Consider the following 25,721-nt stretch of genomic DNA (forward strand, 5'->3'; position numbering starts at 1 on the left):
CCTACCATAATAATCAAAACAATACACATTATTTTTATGCTTCTAAAAAACTATGGGAGCGGGCATTGTACCATAAACTCATTGATTAAACTCACTGTTGCATAAAAACTCGCCACCATACCCAGGTATTTTCCAACATGTTTATAACTTCACTGGGAGGCCATGACTCTTACAATTTTTCTTTTAAAATCAAAAAGCTACTGCAGAAATATTCCCACCATTGTATTTCCCCAACAAATATAATCATTAAAGGAGCCGAAGTAGTTACAATTCTCCTCTTGATTTTTACCCTAACTTGGGGTTTTTCTTAAACCCCTGCATAAAAACTATACATTTTTCCCAACACCAATAGCAATCCTATAAAAATCACCTTAGGCAAAGGCAGGGGAAGACAAGGGGAGCCACACAGAGGAGAGCTTTGCTTCTCCATATTTGTACCTGACAGTACCAGCTTTGCTTGGCACTATGGGTCTCGTCCGTGCTGAGACTCAAAGGCTCGTCCGTGCTGAGACTCAAAGGCACTTCCTATACGGCTCCCGGCATCCATAGGTCTGGGTTTCATACCTTTTGAAATGAAGACACATACCTCTGAAGTTCGGTCGATCTTCTTAGGGCCAAATCTCAGTATGCTTCAGGAATCAGGTATGGAGAATGACTCAAGAGGAAATAGAATTGCAAAATTTGCTGATATATATTATCCATAATGCATATGGAAATGGATTCTAAGGGAGTTAGACCAAGGAGCATGGAAATAACACTAGAAAAGCTGGGCAAATGCATTGATATGGGTGCAGTTACTGAACATTCTGGATTTAATGTGCTAGCTCATGGAGTTGGTGGTGACTCTAACAAGTTATTTGGTTGGTTAACCAAACCTTGAAGTCAGTAGTGGCTTATTTTAATGAGGCTGAGATCCAGTGCTCGTGTGGCATGATGTGGAAAAAGAATTAAAAGGCTCAGAATTCAATCCTTTCACTGGAGAAGATATTGATGCATACACTGAGGGGACCACCTGCATCCTTGAAAAGGTCTGGGGTTGCTCTCCTTTGTAGCCAGGTATGGCTGTGGCTAACACCACTCTTTATATGAGTTCCCTGATTTTAACAGAGATGATGGGATGCCAGAGTATCAGAGACCGAGTGGCCAACTGACAAGGACAAAGTAGGCACATTTCCTAGAAAGGCCAGTAGGGACATAATAGTAATCTGAACACTTTGGTCCATAGGGACCACTGACTGTAGCTAATTGATCACAGTGTCCCTAGGAATAAAATAGATGGGAAGTCTGTAAGAACGCTGCTTGAAACTAAGCATGTTCATAGTCCCAGAGTATCTTGGGTTTATTGAAGGAAAAGGGAAGGTCAGGTATCCTTGAAGGGAAGGTCAAGTTCACCTGAGGAAGAAACCTGCAGTATTGTCATAAGTATATACTGTGAATCTATCTTCAAGCCTGCATAAATTTAGCAGAGTGAAAGTGCACTAGCGAAAAATACCCAGACCTTTGGGAATTATTAAATACTGCTTCTGGATTGTTGCTAATTCCGATGACCCAAAATACCATGGTGGCTGTGGTCAGGTGATATACATGGATGTACCTCACAACGCAGATGTGACTCACAGAGTACCCAGTTAGTTCATAGGCACACTGTGTTGTTTCTCTAGTATCTCGATGTATAATTGGATTAGAAATACTTGGCACCTGGAAGAATCCCCACACTTGCCTTGGGGCCATGGGGTAAGAGCCATTATGGTGGGAGGGGCAAATGGAAACTTCTGAATTTTTCTGCTCCTTACCAAGGTAGTAAACCAGTAGCAATGTCACATCTCTAGGGGGATTTTCAGATATTAGTGACACTGTCAAAGATTTAAAAAATGAGAGGTGGTGATATGTATCATATCATTTCATTCCTTAACTTGCCTGCTTGTCCTATGCAGAGGTTGAATGGATTTTGGAGAATGGCTGTGGATCCTTGTAAATCTTACCAGGTGGAGATCTGCAGTATGTAGTATTTTTACTGAAGAAAATTAGCATATCTCCTGGCACTTGATATACAGTTATGACCTGGTCAAGACTTTTTTCTCTGTATCTTAAGGACCACTAGAAGCTGTTTGCTTTTACCTGGCAGAGACAACAATATACCATCACCAAGTTGCCTGCCTGTGTCAACCCTCCTGCTTTCTCTGCCACAGTAGGGTCTCCAGAGGCCATGATTGCACTGATATTTGACAAAATGTTATAATAATCCACTACATTGAGGACATTATGCTGGCTGAATATAATATGCACAGAGTAGTGGGTATTTTTCATGCCTGAGTAAGACCTATGTGAACTAGAGGGTGGGAGATAAGCCCCACAGAATTTCAGAAGACTGCCATCTTAGTGAAGTTTTTAGAAACCCAATGGGCAGGAGTGTGTTGCGACATATCCTCGAAGGTGGAGGACAAGTTGCTGTACCTTGCACTACCTATAAAGAAAAAAGAAAAGGCGTATTTGGTAAGCCTCTTTCTTTTTCAATTTAAGTTTTAGATTTACAGAAAACATGAGCAGATAGAACAGAGAATTCCCCAATACTCCCTGCCCCTCCATCCCCACATCTTGTTCTCCTTGTTATTAATGACTTGCATTAGTGTGGTACACTTGCTACAGTTAACGAACCCATCTCGATACATTATTATTAACTAACGTCCATCATTTATTCAAATTTCCTTAATATTAACCTAATGTCCTTTTTCTGTTTCAGGATCAGTATAACACATTACATTTCATTGTTATGTCTCCTCAGGCTTCTCTTGATTGTGATAGTTTCTCATATTTTCTTTGTTTCCAATGACTTTGACAATTTTGTCGAGTACTGTTTAGATATTTTGCATTATATCCCTTAATTGGGATTTGTCCGGTAATTTTCTCATAATTAGACTGGGGCTATGGATTTTGCAGAGGAAAACCACAGAGGTAAAATGCCATTCTCATCACATCATATCAAGGATCTACACTATCAACATGACTTATTGCTGTTGCTGTTGACCTTGATCACCTGGCTGAGTTATTGTTGTCAGATTTCTCCACTGTAAAGTTCCTCCTATTGCTTTCCTGCTTGTACTCCTCGAAATGAAGTTGTCGTGCACAGCATCCTCCTTGAGGATGAAATATCTACGTAAATTATTTGGAATCCTTCTACAGAGGAAATTTGTTTATTCTCCCCCACTGATTCTTTTTTTTTTTTTTTTTTTTTTGGCTGCGTTGGGTCTTTGTTGCTGTGCGCAGGCTTTCTCTAGTTGCGGTGAGCGGGGGCTACTCTCCATTGCAGTGGCTTCTCTTGTTGTGGAGCACAGGCTCCAGGTGCACGGGCTTCAGTAGTTGTGGCACGTGGGCTCAGTAGTTGTAGATCGTGGGCTCTAGAGCGCAGGCTCAGTAGTTGTTGCACATGGGTTTAGTTGTTCTGTGGCATGCGAGATCTTCCCAGACCGGGGCTCAAACCCGTGTTCCCTGCATTGGCAGGCAGATTCTTAACCACTGCGCCACCAGGGAAGTCCCTCCCCCACTGATTCTCAAATTAATTAAATAATTTCACTGTGGACTTATAGCTATTTATTCTGTACTATGGGTTGTAAGCCAATTCTATTTTATTGATCTTGATGCTTAGATTTTTCCATTTTTGGCCCCTGGGAGTTCTTTCATTTGGGTCCTTTGTTCCTTTGACATTCCCTCATCATTGTGTTTTGTTTGTTTGAGTACAGTACTTCCTTACATTCTGGCATTACAAGATGCTCTGGGTTTATTTTGTGTTTAATTTTGCTTAAATCAGTACTTTTGACAATGTGACTGTCTAATACCTATTAATATTTTAGTTAAAACATATAGTAAACAGTATGTGCTAAGTGCTTTGTTGCATGCTGGGTGTAATGCTATCTATTTTTATCTATAAGCAGGTAATAATCATCTTGATTATCATTCACATTTTTAAGCTCCTTTGCTTTTTACAAAGCTCCCCCCTACCATACATTAGCTCATTTTTAAACCTCACACAATTTTTCTATGATAGATATGGTAGGAATTAATTATGATATCTGTTTCACAGATGAAGAACCTGATCTAGACTTTTAATAGATATTTTTTAAAGGAGAAATGAAACTCTAGCTTATTTTAGTGAGTGCAGCCTCTTTTGAATGCATGCAGCCATTTGTTCAGATTCCCTCTTAATCAATTTTACAGAGAGTTTTCCTGATTAATGCAACATTGTGAGCACAATGAATTTACGTTTTGTTCTCTTACAGATTTATTCTTCATTCCCCTTCTCATTCTAAGCCATGAAAATAATAGAAAGATTTAGTTACATAAAGCCTTGGCTTATTTCAGTTTACTTTAGAATATGATGATGTAAATTGGAGAAAACTCTATGGAATATATTATGATTGCTCCCTTTTTAAGCATAAAATTTTCTAAGAAGTGAAATAAAATTCCAGTATCACAATAAGTAAAATATTTGATGTAAACTAAGAATGTCAATAAACTTGTGAGTTATGGCACCAAATATGTTTTGACAAACACAATTGTGTAGAGACTTTAAAGATTTTAGTACAGTTCTTGTCTTGTAAAATATGAATGCATCACTTTACGGTGAACTTATGATGTTGCAATGATCTCCTTTCAAATGTCTTACTTTGGAAGGAGCTTGACTTAACTTTTTGTCTGTCTTTATTTTTGGATATAGATCCTATAACTTCATGAATAACTCATATGTTTTCTTATAGGACTCTGTTTGATGGACTTGGAAATTACAGATCATGATCTTCCTTTTACTCAGAGGCAAACCCTTTCTTTACTCTGCACTGCACTCTAGTGTTTGCTTGTTGGCGTCCAGGGAGAGTGCTGAGGTGTGAGTTTTACTACAGTGACCTATACAATGAATAGCTTCAGAGAAGCATTAGGGAATATTCTGGGAAGAGTGCATAGCTGAACTCTATAGGCTCTAGCTGAGCTGTCCCACTGAGCTATAGATAAAAGATGACCACATTTAGACACTTTAATTGAACTGCTTTTGGCTTTCTCCTGGTTTTATGAGAAAAGGGCCTTACAATACTCAGAAGTAAAACATATGCTGTCACCATGTTCAGAATGCTGAAACTGAGTTTTATCTCAAGTGGAAATATTTTGAACTACATTTAAGGTTGGTTTGTTTGTCGCTTCAAATAGTTTTCTGGAACCATTATCTTTTGGAGACTCCATTCATTTTTCCTGCTAGTTTTTGACCTGATTTAAGGGGAATGGCAATATATGGAAATCTACCCTTCCATTATCACTGCTTATCTTTGGAGCATCATGGATATGTGTTAGGTGGTTCTTCATAGGGACACACTTTTTGGAATAAAGCTGAAACCTTATGCTAGAAACAATTTTCTATTGAAGAATCTGTGACATGTTTGTAGGAACAAACCTGGACAAAGCATAAATGTGATAGGGAAAAAGCAGAGTCAGATTTGCAGGCCAGGTTTATCAACACAATGAACTGGGTGATTTCTTGACATATGACAAACTCATTTACTGTTTGTCCAGGAAACAATCTGACATTTTCCCAGGGATCTTACGTGCATTTTAAAAGATTTAAGTAATATATGGCCAGAGCATTCAGTGTCAGTAGTTGCAGAAGATTAATCAGTTTTGGAGGTAGCATCTAATCTATTCAAGGGATTTAATTCATCAAAATTTATTGATCTCCAACTATGTGCCATACGCCTTCCATGAGGTAGAGGATATGAATAATCTGTTTTCAAAGGACCCAGAGTCTTTTCATAAAAAAATATTTAAATAATAATTCAAGGGAGATTATTAGTATAATAGTAATCAAAGTAAATCTAACAGAAGAGTGACTATTTCCAACTAGGAATCAAAATGGCTTCACGGAGGAGAGAAAGTGTTGTTTATAAAGTTCCAACTTTACGTAGTCCACATAACAATGGTATGATCCCCATTTTACATGAAAGAAAATGAACCTAGAAAAGTTAAGTACTTGCCTAGTATCATAAAATTAAGCCAGATATTTAAAAGGGAGTTGAGGCTAAATAACGAGTACAAACAGGTGCATTGTACTTTTCTCTCTGCCATGTGTGTTTAAAATTATACATAATTATACATATACACTGTTGGTAAGAATAATTCCAAAACCTCTTTCTCTTTTCAACTAACCATTATCAGCGTCCAAAAATAGAGATGGCAAACCAACCTATAAAATTGTTATTATTATATCCCTTTCACGTATGAGAAAATGGGGGCTTAAAATGTGTTAAGTGACTTGCTTGGTATTAAGCAAACAAATGGATCCAGAATTTGTATGTGGGTCTTTTTTAACCTCTTTATTATGGATATATATATATATATATATATATATATATATATATATAGTTTTGCTTTTCTTTTTTAAAAGATTGTGTTATAAACACTTAACATGAGATTTACCCTGTTAACAAATTTTTAAGTGCATAATACAGTATTGCTAACTATGGGCACAATGTTGTACAGCAGGTATCTAGAACTTTTGTATCTTGCTTAACTGAAATTTTATGCCTGTTGATGATCAATTCCCCACTGCCCCCTCTCTGCAGTCCCTGGTCACCACCATTCCACTTTGATTCCAGGAATTTGACAATTTTAGAGACCTCATATGAGGGGGATCAAGCATGTCCTTCTGTGACTAGCTTGTTTCAATTAGCATGATGTCATCCAGTTTCATCCATATTGCTGCATATAGCAGGATTTCCTTCTCCTTTAAGGTTGAATAATATTCCATTGTATGTATATGCCACATTTTCTTTATCCGTTTATCCATAGATAGACCTTTAGGTTATTTCCACATTTTGGCTATTATGAATAATGCTGCAATGAACATGGGAGCGCATATATATCTTTGAGATCTTGATTTTAATTATTTTGGTTAAATCCCAGAAATGGGATTGCTGGATCATATGGTAGTTCTATTTTTAAATTTTTTTGAGGAAACTTCATACTATTTTCCATAGCAGCTGCATCATTTTACATTCCCACCAGTTGTGTATTGTGGGTAATTTTAAGCACTCATTGTAGACAGAAAAGTACAGTGCATCTGCATGTACCCATTATTCAGCCCCAACACTCGTTAGCTCACAGCCACACTTGCATTTAATCAAACTTCCTACGTCTCTGCCTACCGAATTGTTTTGAAGCAAATCCCGTACATAATATTTCACGCATAAATATTTGAGTATGTGTCTCTGAAAGAAAAAAAACTCTTGTTAATGAACCCAGTCATGGTGCCATTTTCATACATAAGAAAACTTAGTTATGTCTTACATCATCAAATATCTAGTCAGTATTTTCTCATGCATGTTTTATTTCATTTTTCTTTGTTTATAGACGTTATGTTGCTGGTTTGTTCTAATTGGGATTCCAACAGGGTGCACCATTGCATTCTGTTAGTACGTCTCATGGATATTTTAATTTCATAGGCTACCTTAACTTACACTAAAAAAATTTTGAGATTGATCTGTTGAAAAAAATTGAGTAATTTGTCTTGTGACCTTTCCTGCTTTCTGGATATCGCTGATTGTACTCTCATTTTTTAAAGAAAACCTCTTCCTCTATTCCCCGTGTATTTCCTGTACTGGTGGTTAGATCAAGAGGCTGGATCCATATTTAGGTTACATTTTTGGCAAGACTACTTCATAAATGGTGTTCTAAACTTCCATTGAGAGGCATAATGTCCAGTTATCTACTGCTGTGGCGTTAGGTGCCGCTGAGGATCATTTCCCAGGTCCAGAGTTTACTTTGGGGTTTGCAAAATGGTAATATTCCAGTTATGTAATCTTTATATGTTAGTTGGAATACCTCCATAGACAGAATTTTTTCTCATCAACTTTTGAATACCCTGAGGTATAGTTTTTACTATAAAAACAAGTAATCTGTATGATTCTTTCCCTTTATTTATCAGTTTTTAGAACAAGGAGTTGGTTTCCTAGCATCCTCCAAAGGTGATCTTTTTTTAAAACATGATCATTGGAATTCCTGGATTTTTTACGTATTTTATTGATTTCAACCCACTGATGTTTTTACTCTTATTGGTGCTGAGGATGACTCATCTTTGTGCAGTGGGAGCCACTTTAAGATGTTTCATGAGTCCTTTTGACACTATTCCAATAATTTTTGATAACTTCCTTGTTTTCTGGAATGACAAAATACTAAGATTCATCTTGTAAATTGCCTGCCCCTGACTTTTATATCTGTCTCCTTTACATGTTACCTCTCATCACATATAAGTAATAATTTTATTTAAATATAGCTTAATCTCCCATTGTATGTGCATATATACACACACACATATACAGACTCCCTTTTTCAGATAAATGGTAATATGATATATAGTATACATGTTGCTTATACTACTTGTTGTTTTCATTTAACAATATATCCTGGAGATCACATATTAGAAAGCCCTCTTTTTTTGTTGTTGTTTTTTTTTTTTAACCAGCTGTATGGTGCTCCATAGTAAGTATCTCAAAGTTAATTCAATTCATCATGTATTAATGGACATTTAGGTTGTTTCTGCTTTTTACCTTTTTAAATCATGCAGTAAATATCCATGTGTATACATATTTTCATGTTTATCTTTTAGATAGATTCCTAGAGAAGGGCAAAACATAAAAACATACGTAAAATCATTAAATAATGCCAAATTGCCCTCCATTGGGTTCATAACATTTTGCATTCTTTTTAGAAACACATATGTGCCTGTTTCCTCTTAGTCTTACCAACTAAATGTGTGATCACACTCTTGATTTTTTGTCAGTGTGATAAATAAGATATATCTGTGTAATATTAATTTGTATTTCTCTTATTATGAACTATTTTTTAAATTATGAGACATATAGAGTCCTAAACGTATGAGAAACTGCATTGCCTGTATTGCCTTTTCTACTCACATCTCTAGCCTATTTTTCCCTTTTTTTTTTAACATCTTTATTGGAGTATAATTGCTTTACAATGGTGTGTTAGTTTCTGCTTTATAACAAAGTGAATCAGCTATACATATACATATATCCCCATATCTCCCCCTTCTTGCGTCTCCCTCCCTATCCCACCCCTCTAGGTGGTCACAAAGCACTGAGCTGATCTCCCTGTGCTACGCGGCTGCTTCCCACTAGCTATCTATTTTACATTTGGTAATGTATATATGTCCATGCCACTCTCTCACTTTGTCCCAGCTTACCCTTCCCCCTCTCTGTGTCCTCAAGTCCATTCTTTACATCTGCATCTTTATTCCTGTCCTGCCCCTAGGTTCTTCAGAACCATTTTTTTTTAGATTCCATATATACGTGTTAGCGTACGGTATTTGTTTTTCTCTTTCTGACTTCACTCTGTATGACAGACTCTAGGTCCATCCACCTCACTATAGATAACTCAATTTCAATTTCATTTTTTTTTATGGCTGAGTAATATCCCATTGTATATATGTGCCACATCTTCTTTATCCATTCATCTGTCGATGGATACTTAGGTTGCTTCCATGTCCTGTCTGGCCTGTTTTATAAATAGCATTGTTGTTATTTTAATTTTGCTTATGAAGTTGTATTTGCCATGCTTTTTTTTCTTTGGCTGTGCCACCATGCAGCATGTGAGATCTTAGTTCCTCTACCAGGGGTCAAACCCTTGCCCCTACAGTGGAAGTGCAGAGTCCTAACCGCTGGACCACCAGGGAAGTCCCTGCCATGCATGTTTAATCTTTATGTAGTCAAATTTACTAATGATTTTCCCTACTGCTTCAATATTTTGAGCGGGAAGAGAATTTTCCTTGCCTCTCAGTTATAAGTATATTCAGAAATGTTTGTACTTGTGTAATTTCATTTTTATATTTAAATTTCTAATTCCTTTAGAATTTTCACTGATTTCTGGTGTCAGAAATGAATTCAATTTCTATTATTTTCGTGTACTTATCCAGTTATCCCAGCACCGTTTATTAAAGTGCCCATACTTCCCACTTGATTTGTGACTTCACCTTTGTTGAATACTACCAGCAATTACATATATTTCTGGATTCTCTATTCTTTCTTATTGACCTGCCTGGCTACTCATATGCCAACATCACACTGTGTTGATTATAGAGACCTTAGGATATGCTTATATATCTAATTGGGCCAGCAATCCCCTTGCCTCACTGTTGCTCTTCTTTTTCAAGTGAATGTAGGTCTTTGAACACCAAATTCAATTCCTTCAGTAAGATGTCACAAAAACAGAATGTTTAGACTCTTTTAAATAGGAAAATAAGAAAGTAAACCTGTGAAGGAATTTGATGGCAAAAATGGGTCAAGAATAATTTTGTTTTTGGTATTTGTTTTAATTAAAAGACTAAGAAGAACCAAGCCTACTGAGTCCACCTAGCTTTTTTTGTCTTCTATAGATCCCCTTAGAGAAGTGATGCATTATCCTGATTTAGCAATCAAAATTTCCATCGTGTAGATCCCTTGATTAGGTCTGATTTTGTTTGAAAACACTAGAAGAATTAAGATTTATTAGTGGTAACACCCTTCTGACACCTGTCAGTAAAGCCCTGGATATCCGTGTAAGATCCAAAGCATGGTGATGTGGTTGCTATGTTGGAATATATTGGAGAGTGTGTGTATGTGTGTGTGTGTGTGTGTGTGTGTGTGTGTGTGTGTACACATTCTTCACCACTATTCACTAGAATACAATGAGGTTTAATGTTCATGTTGTCAGTCTCAAAAATTCAAAGATATTTCTTAACATGGTAATCTGAGGGGAGAAAACAATAATTATAATGTGTGGAGATCCTAACGTCTGACAGTTGTAGCTGCAAAGAATTTTACTAAGGAACTATTTGAGCAAAATGTTGGGTTTTCAGGTTGAGCATTTTTGTCATAAGTGATCCTGTTTTTAAAAGCTTGATTGTGGGTGGCGGGTGGCCGTTGGGCTCAGTCAGAGGATGGCCGCGGCCATGGCGGGTGGATCCCTGGGCCAGTCCCCTGGCCCTGCTGTCTGGGCCGCATCGCAGCCACTGCGGAGGTGAGGGGACTCACGGCGCCGCCAGGCCGTGCTCTTCTTCCTCAACAACATCTCCCTGGATGGGCTGCCCTCGAGTTTCTGGAAGACACAGTGGGATGTGCCTCCCTTCAAAGAACCAAACATACATCTGGATCCCCAAGACACAAAGGCCCGAAGAAGACTCACTTCATCAATAATATGAGGCAGTACGACTCCAGGAACAGCAGGATCATGCTCATCTGAGCCAAGCAGTCCGTGTGTGCGGCCTTCTCTGTCTTGCCCTGTGGAGAAGGCCTGTGCGTCAGTGACCTGAGGGTAGACAGCCAGAAGCAGAGGCATCCATCCGGTGACATTTCCATATCTTCTGAGATGGTCTTCCAGTTGGAAGACGTTGAGCTGGGGGCGGATGGAAAGGTTGTGTCTTACCAAGATCCTGTACCCCACCAACACCCTGGTCACGCTCAAGCTGGCCCACTGCCTCAGCCACGACTCAGAGTGCCCTGTGCTCTGCTGGGGTCCAGATGCAAACCTGTCCTGCCCAGGGTGGCGCTAGCTGGCTCAGAACTAGGGGCCAATGCATGGGATTCCCTGTAGTACAATCCCAACCTTCTGGCTGACCGTCAGTGACCCTGCAGCAAGCACAAGTACGTCCTCATCTTCGCATCCTACATGACCACAGTGATAGAGTATGTGAAGCTCTCCCACCTCAAGAAGGACATGAAGGAGACCTTCTGGGAGAAGTTCCCACACATCAAGCTGATGCTGAGCAAGATTAGGAGTTGAAAATGAGAGAGGCAGAACTTGTCCCAGGAGTGTGTTTTGGAGCCTGTGACAGTGCCGATGGCCTATGTGTACTTTGAGAAGCTGGTCCTGCAGGGCAAACACAACAAGCAGAACTGCAAGCTGCTGAAGAAACAGCAGATGAAGGAGCAAGGTAAAAGCCCACCAGACCAAACAAATGAAGAGGAAACAGGCAGTCTACCTGAAAAAGAATGATAGAAAAGATGATCCAAAATAATCTTGGATATAGAATGGAGACAATATAAGAAATGTTTAAAAAGGACCTAGAAGAACTAAAGAGCAAACAAACAATGATGAACAACACAATAAATGAAATTAAAAATTCTCTAGAAGGAATAAATAGCAGAATAACTGAGGCAGAAGAACGGGTAAGTGACCTGGAAGATAAATAGTGGAAATAATTACCACAGAGCAGAATAAAGAAAAAAGAATGAAAATAGTTGAGGGCAGTCTCAGAGACCTCTGGGACAACATTAAATGCACCAACATTCGAATTATAGGGGTCTCAGAAGAAGAAGAGAAAAAGAAAGGGATGGAGAAAACATTTGAAGAGATTATAGTTGAAAACTTCCCTAATATGAGAAAGGAAATAGTTAATCAACTCCATGAAGCACAGAGAGTCCCATACAAGATAAATCCAAGGAGAAACATGCCAAGACACATATTAATCAAACTATCAAAAATTAAAAACAAAGAAAAAATATTAAAAGCTGCAAGGGAAAAACAACAAATAACATACAAGGGAATCCCCATAAGGTTAACAGCTGATCTTTCAGCAGAAACTCTGCAAGCCAGAAGGGAGTGGCAGGACATATTTAAAGTGATGAAGGGGAAAAACCTACAACCAAGATTACTCTACCCAGCAAGGATCTCATTCAGATTTGACGGAGAAATTAAAACTTTACAGACAAGCAAAAACTAAGACAATTCAGCACCACCAAACCAGCTTTACAACAAGCGCTAAAGGAACTTCTCTAAGTAGGAAAAACACAAGAGAAGGAAAAGACTTACAAAAACAAACCCAAAACAATTAAGAAAATGGTAAAAGGAACATATCGATATTGATATGTTCAATATCGATAACTACCTTAAATGTAAATGGATTAAATGCTATCGATAACTACCTTAAATGTAAATGGATTAAATGCTCCAACCAAAAGACATAGACTGGCTAAATGGATACAAAAACAAGACCTGTATATATGCTCTCTATAAGAGACCCACTTCAGACCTATGTACATATACAGACTGAAAGTGATGGGATAGAAAAATATATTCCATGCAAATGGATATCAGAAGAAAGCTGAAGTAGCAATTCTCATATCAGACAAAAGAGACTTTAAAATAAAGAGTATTATAAGAGACAGAGAAGGACACTACATAATGATCAAGGAATCAATCTAAGAAGAAGATATAATAATTGTAAATATTTATGCACTCAACATAGGAGCACCTCAATATATAACACAAATGTTAACACTTATAAAAGGGGAAATTCACAGTAACACAATCATAGTAGAGGACTTTAAACCCCATTTACACCAATAGATAGATCATTCAAAATGAAAACAAACAAGGAAACACAAGCTTTAAATGCTACATTAAACAAGATGGACTTAATTGTTATTTATAGGACATTCCATCCCAAAACAACAGAATACACTTTCTTCTCAAGTGCTCATGGAACATTCTCCAGGATAGATCATATCTTGGGTCACAAATCAAGCCTGAAGAAATTTAAAAAAATTGAAATTGTATCAAGTATCTTTTCTGACAACAGTGCTATGAGACTAGATATCAATTGGAGGAAAAAATCTGTAAAAAATACAAACACATGGAGGCTAAACAATACACTACTTAATAACGAAGTGATCACTGAAGAAAGCGAAGAGAAAATCAAAAAATACCTAGAAACAAATGACAATGAAAACACGATGACCCAAAACCTATTGGATGCAGCAAAAGCAGTTCTAAGAGGGAAGTTTATAGCAATACGATCCTACCTCAAGAAACAAGAAACCTCTCAAATAAACAACCTAACCTTACATCTAAAGCAATTAGAGAAAGAAGAACAAAAAAACCCCAAAGTTAGCAGAAGGAAAGAAATCATAAAGATCAGATCAGAAATAAATGAAAAAGAAATGAAGGAAACAAAAGCAAAGATCAATAAGACTAATAGCTGGTTCTTTGAGAAGATAAACAAAATTGATAAACCACTAGCCAGACTCATTAAGAAAAAAAGGGAGAAGACGCAAATCAAGAGAATTAGAAATTGAAAAGGAGAAGTAAAAGCTGATACTGCAGAAATAGAAAGAATCATGAGAGATTACTAGAAGAAACTCTATGCCAATAAAATGGACAACCTGGAAGAAATGGACAAATTCTTAGAAAAGCACAACCTTCTGAGATTGAACAAGGTAAAAATAGAAAATATATACAGACCAATCACAAGCACTGAAATTGAAACTGTGATTAAAAATCTTCCAACAAACAAAAGCCCAGGACCAGATGGGTCACAGGTGAATTCTATCAAATATTTAGAGAAGAGTTAACACCTATCCTTCTCAAACTCTTCCAAAATATAGCAGAGGGAGGAACACTCCAAAACTCATTCTACGAGGCCACCATCACCCTGATACCAAAACCATTCAAAGATGTCACAAAGAAAGAAAACTACAGGCCAATATCACTGATGAACATAGATGCAAAAATCCTCAACAAGATACTAACAAACAGAATCCAACAGCACATTAAAAGGTTCATACACCATGATCAGTGGGGTTTATCCCAGGAATGCAAGGATTCTTTAATATATGCAAATCAATCAATGTGATAAACCATATTAACACATTGAAGTATAAAAACCATATGATCATCTCAATAGATGCAGAAAAAGCTTTCAATAAAATTCAACACCTATTTACGATAAAAACTCTCCAGAAAGTAGGCATAGAGGGAACTTACCTCAACATAATAAAGGCCATATATGACAAACCCACAGCCAACATTGTTCTCAATGGTGAAAGACTGAAACCATTTCCTCTAAGATCAGGTAGAAGACAAGGTTGTCCATTCTCACCATTGTTATTCAACATAGTTTTGGAAGTTTTAGCCACATCAACCAGAGAAGAAAAAGAAATAAAAGGAATCCAACTCAGAAAAGAAGAAGTAAATCTGTCACTGTTTGCAGATGACATGATACTATACATAGAGAATCCTAAAGATGCTCTCAGAAAACTACTAGAGCTAGTCAATGAATTTGGTAAAGTAGCAGGATGCAAAATTGATGCATAGAAATCTCTTGCATTCCTATACACTAAAGATAAGAAATCTGGAATAGAAATTAAAGAACCACTCCCATTTACCATTGCAAAAAAAAAAAAGAATAAAATACCTAGGAATAAACCTACCTAAGGAGACAAAAGACGTGTATGAAGAAAACTATAAGACACTGTTGAAAGTAATTAAAGATGATACAAACAGATGGAGAGATATACCATGTTCTTGGTTTGGAAAAATCAACATTGTGAAAATGACTCTACTACCCAAAGCAATCTACAGATTCAATGCAATCCCTATCAAGCTACCACTGGCATTTTTCACAGAACTAGAACAAAAAATTTCACAATTTGTATGGAAACACAAAAGACCCTGAATAGCCAAAGCAATCTTGAGAAAGAAAAACGGAGCTGGAAGAATCAGGCTTCCGGACTTCAGACACTACAAAGCTACAGTAATCAAGACAGTATGGTACTGGCACAAAAACAAAAATATAGATCAATGGATAGAAAGCCCAGAAATAAACCCAGGCACATATGGTAACCTTAACTTTGATAAAGGAGGCAAGAGTATACAATCGAGAAAAGGCAGCCTCTTCAATAAGTGGTGCTGGGAAATGTAAAAGCATGAAATTAGAACACTCCCTAACACCATACACAAAAATAAACTCAAAATGGATTAAAGACCTAAATGTAAGACCAGACACTATAAAACTCTTAGAGGAAAACATAGGCAGAACATTCTATGACATAAATCACAGCAAGATCCTTTTTGACCCACCTCCTAGAGAAGTGGAAATAAAAACAAAAATAAACAAATGGGACCTAAGGAAACTTAAATGCTTTTGCATAGCAAAGGAAACCATAAACAAGACCAAAAGACAACCTTCAGAATGGGAGAAAATATTTGCAGATGAAGCAACTGACAAAGGATTAATCTCCAAAATACACAAGCAGCCCTTGCAGCTCCATATCAAAAAAACAAACAACCCAATCCAAAAATGGGCGGAAGACCTAAATTGACATTTCTCCAAGGAAGATATACAGATTGCCAACAAACACATGAACGGATGCTCAACATCACTAATCACTAGAGAAATGCAAATCAAAACTACAATAAGGTATCACCTCACACCAGTCAGAAAGGGCATCACCAGAAAATCTACAAACAATAAATGGAGGAGAGGGTGAAGAGTAAAGGGAGCCCTCTTGCACTGTTGGTGGGAATGTAAATTGATACAGCCACTAAAAAGAACAGTATGAAGGTTCCTCAGAAAACTAAAAATAGAACTACCATACAACCCAGCAATCCCCTACTGAGCATATACCCTGAGAAAACCATAATTCAAAAAGAGTCATGTAACACAATGTTCATTGCAGCACTATTTACAATAACCAGGACATGGAAGCAACCTAAGTGTCCATTGAGAGATGAATGGATAAAGAAGATGTGGCACATATATACAATGGAATATTACTCAGTCATAAAAAGAAACGAAATTGCATTATTTGTAGTAAGGTGGATGGACCTAGAGTCTGTCATACAGAGTGAAGTAAGTCAGAAAGAGAAAAACAAATACCATACACTAACACATATATCTGGAATCTAAAAAAAAAAAAAAAAAAGAGTTTCTGAAGAACCTAGGGGCAGGACAGGAATAAAGATGCAGATGTAGAAAATGAATGGGCTTGAGGACGCGAGGAAGGGGAAGGGTAAGCTGGGACGAAGTGAGAGAGTGGCATGGACATATATACACTACCAAGCGTAAAATAGCTAGTGGGAAGCAGCCGCGTAGCACAGGGAGTTCAGCTCGGTCCTTTGTGACCACCTAGAGGGGTGGGATAGGGAGGGTGGGAGGGAGGGAGACACAAGAGGAAAGAGATATGGGAATATATGTATATGTATAACTGATTCACTTTGTTGTAAAGCAGAAACTAACACACCATTGTAAAGCAATTATACTACAACAAAGATGTAAAAAATAAAAGCTTGATTATACTTGAGTACAGTATCTGTCTGATATCTGAATTATTTTTGTGATGAGTGAGAGGAAGCATCCTTGCAGGTTAAAAAAACAATGACTAAAACAGTTGATGAGAAAAAAAGTAACACATCTCCTGTTATTTTGGAATCGAATATTGAAGCAGAGAAGTGGTCTCATAATTTTGGCATTTCACCACTTTATGATACTAAAAACTGATTATTAAGTACACTTATCACATGCCAAGCACTGCATAGGTCATTATGGATATATGTCAAAGTAAGTTAGGGAGACAGAGACAGGTAATGAACAAGACTATAGAGAGGTGATGCTGTGGAAATGCAGTATAGGCAGACACTAACTGTGCTTGGTGATATAGGGAGGACACCAAAGTAGATACGAATGTCCAACTTGAAACTTCTGAAGCATTTACTTTTGAAATTTCTTACATTTAAGGGGCCTCACTAATTTAATCATCTGGTGCTGTTCTAGCATGACTTTTATTTTTTTTTAATCGTGAGATTATTTCCTCTTTTCTCAAAATGATGATCAGGTCTCTTTTTTAAGCCAATTATTGTAACACCAACAGGTCAGATGTTTTTTTTCCAAAAGGAATTCATCTACCCCTACCCGATCTGCTCCCTTCCCTCTATTTCCTGTTTCAGTTAACAGAGTCACCATTTATGATGTAGTCTAAACAGACACCTCAGATTGAACCCATAGCTAATACTCCTCCAACTCCTATATTCAAAAGTCTTGAAGTCTTGATAATTCTCTGTGAAATATTTGTTGAGTATGTCCCCTGCTTTCAACTCCAATAACACCTGTTTTTGTATTTCTTCTGTATTCTTGCAATCCATTGAACTGGTCACCCTAATATTCTTGCTGCCATAAATACCTGTCAAAATTGAGTTAGTATAAAATCATTCCACAGCATGAACCCTTTTACACAAGTTCCAGTAATGTCCTTCCAAACCTGGCCAATCTCCAGCCACTTAATGATACCTCATGATGGCATCCTCCCATCTCATCACCATTCTAATCTTAGCGTAATGTTCTCCTTACCCCGAATGACTTTGCTGTTCACTAAATATACTGTGTATCTTCAGGTCATCATGACTTTTAAACATCCTCTTCTATGCTTGAAATGCCACTTCCTTACATTTGTGCCTCTTAAATTTCTCCTCTTATTTGAGGTCACACTGAAAGACTGACATCTTTGAAGAGAAGGGCATGTATACATATTTAAATACATATATATATAATTTTTTTCCCTTGCACTTTGCACTTAGTCCAGTGTTTAGTGCATAGTAAGGACTCAATAAAAATTGTAAAACGAACATTAACCCAGTTGGCTACAGGGAAACATATTGATCTGAAGGGGTACATTACTCATGGTCCCAGTGAGAAAGAGAGATGCACTTAGATGAAATTCTGATGAGTAGTTAGAGAAGGGACTATTTACAAAGTATGGTTAAGCAAACCAATGAAGGATGTTCAGGCTCTAGCTACCAGCAAAAGAAGCTAATGCCACTCCTAGGCCTGAAGGGATGAGGGGAGAAAATAGACTTGTTAACAGAGTCCAGTGAAAGCTGGAGGTGTGAAGGGACTTCCAGGGTAGCTGCAGAGACATCTGACCACTGCCAGAATTATGGCCCCAAAGCAAGTGGCAGTGAGGGAGATATTCCTGACCTGTCTTCTCTCATGCTCAGATTTCCTGGTGATGCCTCCCGTTGGCTAAGTCCAACCAGAAGCCAGAGAACAGGAGAGCACAGATGATAGTCTGTGTGGGACAGTCCGTCGCGACACAAAACTGAACTTGGAAGGGCAGAGAACAGAATGGGCAGTACAATCAGAGAATAAACAGAATTAGAAACGTTCTCAAACCTTAATATTAAATGATGGATGCCGACCAGTCTCTGGAGCACGATGCTTATGACACAGCCTCCAGTAACTAAGTTGCCTGGGAACACATACCTTAATTAAATATCTTCCTTATCCACACCCTGTAACAGCAACAGCAAAGATGACAATAGTGACAGTAACAATTACCACTTACTACGTGCCAGATGCTGTGTTAAACACTTCACTCATTTTGTCATTTATGCCTCATAACAGTCCCCGTTTTGCGAATGCGAAATAGTCACAGAGGTCAAGTAATTTGCCAGAGGTGCAACTAGTTAGTAGAGGAGCCGAAGTTTGAAACCAGCTTAATGACTCCAAAGTCTTTTAATTCCTAAACTGTATCAGTGCAGGGAGACTCAATATTCTGTTCAATAGGAAGCCATAGCATCTTCCAGTAGAATTGTGCAAGGTGAAATTCTCCCCTGAGGCATCTGGCAGGAAATTGTGACTAGTGTCTGTGCAAAGGAGACCTAGGGAAGAAGCTGCTGTTTTTGACGTAAGTGCAAAGATAGATTATTTTACTTTCAATGAGAAAAAGAAAGATAAAAATGCTAATCAAATCTACTGAGCATCAGTTACCTGGGAGGGTTTTAATTAGAAAATCTCAGTGAAAGTGCCTAATGAAACCATAGTACTATAATTGAATATAGAGACATGTTGGTAATTAAATGATAATGTAGAATAAATCCTTCACCTAATAGGTTTAATTCTGTTTTTACATTGTGCATTAATGGAGTGTCCCCCTGCCCAATATATTAGCGCCTAGCAGAGATAGGATACTTTATCTATTTATCCACTAAAAAACTTGATTTGGTACCATAGAAAATTGCCATTCCTTTCCTTTGCCTTCCTCATGAACTAGAGCTATTTAGGTGTGTTTTGTCTTGTCAATTAGGGCAATCTAAGCAAAAGAGACAAATGTTCTCTTCTTACTTCTTCAGCTCATGTAGTTTGAATACATGTTTTGTTTCATAGAGGAATACATGTATTCATAGAGGGAACTGGACCTTACAGAGTCAGGACTGGTCCATCCAGGTCTCTGCTTCCTCCAGGTCCCTTTGGAGGAGAGAAGTTGAGAGACTGGAGAGAAGCCTGGCATGCTGGGTCATCTTTGCAGGACTCAGGGCGGCTTTGTGACAACCAAAACACCAAAACGGGAGCCCTAACTCACTGAGCAGGGCTCTATACCACGCCCACATTTCTGCCTTGCTTTGGTCTGAGCAGCCTGGATACCCAAGGTCCCAGGTTAAAATTTTTTTGATAATAAACTTCTGAGTCCTTGGCACTTCCAATTCTTGAAGGAGCTGGAAGAAACTGTTAAACTTACAGAAGTAAAAGGCATGCATCATCACTTAGGATGACTGCCAGCCAGCCCAACAGATGTTTTGCCAGTTTCTGAATTTTTCAGGGGGACATGTTTAGATTTATGCTATTCATTTGCAGTCTAGTTGATGCTTTTCCACTTAGATTCTTATCAGTTTGTTATTAGACAGCATGTTCACTTCCATGTTTTATTAAAAAACTGCTGCTAGAGTGATAATTCTTAGCTATATTGGCGCCTAAGTTGTTAAAGAAGTTAGAATTATTAATTTAAAAAGCATAATTTTTGGTTTTTTAAAGCAATTTAAAGAAAAAATACTTTTGTATAAAGGATATTGTTTTGCTTTTTGTTCTCAGTGTAATGCCCCATAAATTATTTTCGTGTGGAAAGCTCTGGCAAACTTTATTACAACTGACACATTTTCAAGGAGAAGATGAATAATTCAAACATTCTGGAATTGCAAAAGCACCATTTCTTGCTCTCTGTCTGTCAAATCATTTTCATTTAATAGACTTTTATATTCTTTTTTCCATTTTTTTGGTATGATAAGGATACTTGTCTTAAGTCTCCTTAGGTGATATCACGTGAATTTCTAATTGAAACCCTTTCCTTTTACACTTAATTTCTTTGGAAGCAGGAATAAGGCACGCAGATTCATTACCATCACTTAGCATCCTTCCTTGATCCTGTTGGTGTGTACAATCCAATCTCTCCACCTTTCTCCCTCTTAGAAAATGTGTGCTTCCTTTAGCATTTTTTCCCTTAGTTATTTTATAGTCTATTAGAATTTGAGCCTCAAACAGTTATGAAGAAAACCATTTCAAGGTTTAAGTCATTTCTTTTTTTTTTTTTAAGAGTCAATTTTATTTATTTATTTATTTTTGGCTGCGTTGGGTCTTTGTTGCTGCGCGCGGGCTTTCCCTAGTTGTGGTGAGCAGGGGCTACTCTTCTTTGCTGTGTGTGGGCTTCTCTCATTGCGGTGGCTTCTCTTGTTGTGGAGCACGGGCTCTAGGCGCTCAGGCTTCAGTAGTTGTGGCTCACGGGCTCAGTAGTTGTGGCTCACGGGCTCTAGGGCGCAGGCTCAGTAGTTGTAGTGCACGGGCTTCGTTGCTCGGCGACATGTGGGAGCTTCCTAGATGAGGGCTCAAACCCGTGTCCCCTGCGTTGGCAGGCGGATTCTCAACCACTGCGCCACCAGGGAAGCCCTGAAATCATTTTTATTTAACCTAAAATTTAGACGAATTATGAAATTTTCAACATGGGCTCCTGCATACAATAGACTGTTTCAAACCCATTGTTATTTCAGCCACGCTGGTGGTCACATTTGGAAGCAGTGAAGGAGAGAGTTATCACTATGACAGACAGAGCAATTAGAAAAACCAACCACACTGTAGGTTACATCCTGGAGGAAGAAGCGCTAAAACATGGAGCATTTCACTAAGGCCATATCCTGCTCCATGATGATATCCATAATATCCTAAAGCTGCTTTTAAAGGGAAAATAAATCACTTTTTTCTTAAAGTGAAAATAAATCATTTAAAAGATTCTTCCTCTTTTAGGATAACAGAATTTGGGATATTTGGAAAAAATTCTAGAAGTTTTGTGTCAGTAGTTGAATAACTAATTCCTTCATTCCCTATCAGGGTGTTTTGGTTCTGTAAAGACCATGAAGATGAAAAAGCTAAATTTCATAGTTTCTTCTCCAAACGTAGGCAGTTCACTTTTAAAAGCAGTTTTTAAAATATTGCTAATGCATATATAAAAATAAACTATGCACAGTAAGAAAAACAACAAAAAAAACACTGCTATATCTCTGATGTGTAGATACATATAGTATGCATTCATATTTTTTGAATGAATTAGCAATCTAAAAGACACTGACAAAAATTTCCATGCAGTATAGAGTTAAGTGGCAACCATCCAAAAGATGGTTATTGAAAACTTAATATTACCAGTACAAAGAAGGCATTAGAGATGTTAATCTCCCAAAGTAGTTGCTATGACATTTCTGAAACTATTACCAGAACTAGAAGTGCTTCAGAGAATTAAAGATATTGAAAAGGTTACCATCTATAGTTCTCATGCTTCATCAAGAAAGAATTCATACTAATTAGGATATTTTGTTTATGCAAATAATTTTATTTACATGACTGTTGTTAGCGTTGATTATTATACTCAATGTGCTTTGTTAATTACTTTTGTAAAGTTCTCACCTATACAAGGCTTGCAATAGCACAGTACATTCAGTTTTGTGAGAGCTGACAGTAGGCCACTAGCAATAAAACTTTACATGAATCTCATGTTTTAAATGACAAACAGATACAGCAAAATAATACTAACATAAACTCTCTAGAAAAAAAGAAGCATGCACTGTTTTCAAGGTGAGGTTGAATTTCTTTTGGTCTTTTTTATAGTCTATCAGCAAATTATATCACAAATGGGTAGCCATAAAACAACAGTGTACTTAAATACCACCCTCTCCACATACATCCACACCCCCCAACACACACACAGACTTCAATATAATCCAACAGTTTCATTAAAAAAGTAAAACATGAAATGATTTAAAAAAATAAAAAAAAGCTGTTTTTAAAAAAATGTCATCCTAATTTCAGTGAAAAAGAAAACTTTGAGGATACCTCTGCACTAAATTTTCTTTTGTGATTTTTCATCTAAAAAGAGATTAGTTAATTTGAATATAAGTATGGTGAATCTGTGAGGCCCAAGAAAATATCTAGGAATTGACTTGGTGGGTATTTTAGAAGACAAATTTTGGACTTTTCCCAGTTCTTCTATTTAAACCATTCCAAAGTGAAATGATGGCAGTATACTGCAATTTTAGGCTGGCCTGTTTGTATGTTTGAGAGATAGTCCTGTATCAAAAAAGAGTGAGGGGAGGGATAAATTAGGAGCTTGGGATTAACATATACACATGACTATATATAAAATAGATAACCAATAAAGACTTATTGTATAGCAGAGTAGGGAACTATACTCAATATTTTGTAATAACCTTACAAGGGAAGAGAATCTGAAGAAGAATATATATATGTGTGTATATATATGTGTATATATATATATATATATATATATATATATATATATATATAGTAGCAATGCTGAGCTGAGGGACTCAGGGACAATTTCAGGTGCTCCTGGGAGTTCTTGAGGGTTACTGCCCTGTCAGGACCATCAGAAGATATGCTACTAGACTTTCCTGCTGCTTTTGTTCTCCTGCTCCAGCAGAAGTGACTATTGCTTTCATTAAGAGCTATTGCTCTTTGTTAGTGAATCCTTTATGTAAATAGCAGTTGGATTATTAGCTTTTGGGGTGTTGATCCTGTGATGTCCTCCCTACTGAGGAAAGATAAATCTGATTAGAATGAAAGCTCAGAAACTTCTTGGGAGACTTTGAGTTAATTGCATTGACTTAAGCCTCCCATGAAAATTAGGTTTCATAAAAGTCATTTTTATTGAGGTACAATTTATGTAAAATAAATCCATTTAAAATTTATAATTTGATGAGCTTTTACAGATGTACATACATGTGAGGTAATTGTTGCAATTATGACACAGAACATTTCCATCACTCTAGATTTCTGTGCCCCTTTGCAGTCCGTCTTTCCCTTCACACAGACCCCAGGCAAACACTGATCTATTTTTGTCTCTCTAGATTAGTCCACAACTTTCTAGAAGGCTATGTAAATGTTAAAAAAAAAATACTGCATGTATTCTTCTATGTCTGACTTTTTTCACTCAGCATAATGATTTTCAGATTTTTCCATGTTATGTATATCAGTGTTTTCCCCCTCTTTGTAATTATTAATGTAGTCCATCGAATAAATTTACTATATTTGCCTTTCAACCTCAACCATCTGATGGGTTTAGGAAAAGTTATAATCTTGTAGATCTTTTTTATGTTTTAGGTCAGGAGTGATGCTGTCTTGTGGTTTTCTACATCCTAAGGAGAAATGGAACCTTTAATAAATGTACATTTAGATTTTAAACAATTAAAAATAAGTCTGTATTGTGCTATGGCTTGGTTTATACAAAGGATGGCATCAATGTAATATTTAAAAAATGTTTATGTGTCTAAGGACATAGTTATAAATGTATATAGCTAAGTCAGGAAATGTTAGAATTGACACTTAAAATAGAGAAAAATGTACGATGATGCAATTTGGGACATTTCTAATCGAGAAATTAGGGCAAAGAATTGTTGGTCAATGACATTTCAGGTAGCATAAGAACTAAAAATGTATGAGATCTGAGGGTTTCTCCATTTTATACCCTGAGTTTTGGCTCTTTTGAAACTACCTTAGTTTCAAGCAATTTAATGTTGTTTGATACCACAAATGAGATATCATTTGTAACCATGAAGTAAGTACAAATTTTAAGTCTTTTTTTTTCCAAAGTAGAAAAATGGGAGCAGTTTTGTGGAAAATTTTAGAGATTATTCAGAAACTAGTAGAGATAAAGACATGTGATAGGCACATCTATATTTACTTCTAGAGTAAAGTATTTCATTCTTCCTTCCAATTCTATTTTCTCTTCCTCATCTGCCCGGGTTGGCATTTTAAAATTAGTCTCAAGGTTGAAATTTTATTATACTTGAGTACTTTCCATCCCACAGTATCCATTTCTCACTTCTTCTGTTTAAAAATATACTAAGTAGCAAGACTGTGAGAGGCATTATAAGACACCTTAGAGAAAAATTGATTTGTCCCTGACCTCATCTATGTATTCAAAATTTCTGGAGAATGAGTTAAATATTCCTAAGGAGGTAAACATTGTTCCTTGGTTTGTTGGGTTAGTTTAGGGACAATTCATGTCTAAAGATTGTGCTGTATTAATGAGACTCTTCCCCCTCAAGTCTGCCCTCCTGGGAAGGAACACGGTAGCTGGTTAGTAGTGCCCAACTGCACTACTTAATTTACCTTTTTAAAGCAGGAAAAGCAGGAGAGATCAAATGTATTTAAAACTGCAGGGGGTGTGGAGGCCGTAGGAATGTACTTTTCCCCATTACACTTTGGCTGTTTCTAATCATATGAAAATTGCTGGAGGATCCTTAATGGGCACTAGTGGTTAGAACTCTGAATTTCACATGTCTCACAAGACTGGGCTTGTCTCAGCAGAGAGTCAGTACCAGGCATGCCTAAGAGGCCTTCTTGGTGATTTTAATGACAACATAGGCTGTCTGATGTTTTGAAAAGAAAATGACCCCTGATATTGGAAGGATCAGCTGTAGTGGGGAAGGACAAAGCATGAAAACCACATCTGTTTGTCTCACACTTACTGTAGTATCAAATTCCTATACCATTATTTACCACAGGTAGAAAAGGCTCCATCCAAACAATGATGGTCACACCTGGAGGTTATTTGGCCTGCACCATCTGATGAGGTCACGGA

At 37.2% G+C, this 25,721-nt stretch overlaps 1 pseudogene across 1 annotated transcript in view; it reads left to right on the forward strand.

Moving 5' to 3' along the window:
• The window catches only part of LOC307176035 (CDK5 and ABL1 enzyme substrate 2-like), a 73,788-nt pseudogene extending 52,102 nt beyond the window's left edge, over positions 1-21,686 (forward strand). Inside the window, exons 2-3 of the transcript in view lie at positions 10,960-11,959; positions 21,619-21,686. The product of the transcript in view is annotated as a CDK5 and ABL1 enzyme substrate 2-like (transcript). The remainder of the gene's footprint in view (positions 1-10,959; positions 11,960-21,618) is intronic.
• Positions 21,687-25,721: the final 4,035 nt, after the last annotated feature.

Source organism: Stenella coeruleoalba (assembly GCF_951394435.1).
Source record: "Stenella coeruleoalba genome assembly, chromosome: 17".
NCBI lineage: Eukaryota > Metazoa > Chordata > Mammalia > Artiodactyla > Delphinidae > Stenella > Stenella coeruleoalba.